At 45.0% G+C, this 1,519-nt stretch overlaps 1 protein-coding gene across 1 annotated transcript in view; it reads left to right on the forward strand.

Moving 5' to 3' along the window:
* LOC101854000 (RNA-binding protein MEX3B) overlaps positions 1-1,519 on the forward strand; it is a 46,304-nt gene that overhangs the window by 21,005 nt on the left and 23,780 nt on the right. The window lies entirely within an intron of this gene.

Here is a 1,519-nt window from a genome sequence, read left to right on the forward strand (position 1 = left end):
GCTACTTTATTGGAAAGGGGGAGAGGTCAGGGAAGTATGGAGTGTTCAAGATAGAGTTGACTGGAAATTGCCAGGCTAGATGCAAACGTAACGGGGGTCGTAAATGAAATACTTGGTTGAAAACTGGAACTAACAACAAGACCCGAAAATTGAAAGACAGAAAAACAGAAAAGTAAGCTGATTAAAGGGGGCAACCTGATTAGAATGTGAAATGCCAAGTATTTGGAAGGAAGTACAGTATCTGTCTTCAGAAGACGCCAACAATTCTGTCTTCATCAGTCTTGGAAGTGTGGATGCAGACAAAGTTTGCACGACGGCTCAGCAGTCCAATTTATTCTCCCCGCCCCCATTCCCCTTCCCGACCCGCCATCCCAAAACCCCAACAGAAATCAATTTTTCTTCTTCGTTTCAACACGACCTTTATCGAATGTCACACATGATAGGGGGTACTGTGATAAAAACCTTATCTTGGACGCTGGCATGCCGAAAGGTGCGGTCTGGTTTCTGGTCTGTTTTTCACATAGCCCCTCAGGTGATTTGATGTACATTGTATATAAATAGACCACTAGTAAGAGGGGTGGGGAAAACACACACACACACACACACACACACACACACACACACACACACACACACAAGGCGAATGAGTGGATGGGCGTGAGTGTATACTTGCGTCGTGGAGGAAGTGAGTAAATGGGATTGAAAACAAAACTTCACATCAATTCATTCTCCGGTTCTCGAAAATAGAGACGGGTGCCTAGTGTTGAAATTCCGGTAATAAGTCAGATGCTTTCCGCCCGCCATTTGTCTTTCTTAAAAGTTATTTCTGTACTGGCGCCTCGCGAAAACAAGGGAGCTGGTCTGCAGACCGCAGAACGAGGCGAGAGAGAATAGTATTTGGGGAGCTAAAGAGGTTCTGGCAGCGGGGGTGTCGGATCTGAAGAATTGCATAAGTTAATTACAGCAGCCGTTTGCACGTTCACCCTTCTGCTTAGTGGCTCGATAAATGCGAGCATAAAGTGCTCCTCATTCTAACCTTCAAGCAGGAAGTTTGCTTACTCGATTCTATGAATTCTTAAAAGCATATTATGTTTGTGGGTGGTCTAGTTTGTGTGTCTGAGTATACATTTGAATGTCTATTCTTGTGTGTTTTGGTTCTAGTGTTACTTATTGATTGCTAACTTAATCCCAACTCGGAATTTCATAAAAAATATTCCACTCTTTATTTCGATTTTGCTAAAACTGAAACGCAAAAACGTGAACCAAACGTTTGGAGGTAACTCCCGAGTACTCTCTGAACCTTCCTTCTTCACGTTTTCAATTTCTTGCATCCCTCTCCTGGACCTCTCCTGTGATCTCATCCTGGTTTTTCTTCTTCTGCATGTTCTTCTGCACCCCCCCCTCTCTCCCTCTTTCTCTTTTTCTTCTACCCCTTTCTCCTTCCTCCCCCTCTCTCCTTCCTCCCCCCTCTCTCCTTCCTCCCCCCTCTCTCCTTCCCCCCTCTCTCGTTCCTTCCCCC

The sequence above is a fragment of the Aplysia californica genome, unplaced genomic scaffold, assembly GCF_000002075.1.
Source record: "Aplysia californica isolate F4 #8 unplaced genomic scaffold, AplCal3.0 scaffold00041, whole genome shotgun sequence".
In the NCBI taxonomy this organism is placed as follows: domain Eukaryota; kingdom Metazoa; phylum Mollusca; class Gastropoda; order Aplysiida; family Aplysiidae; genus Aplysia; species Aplysia californica.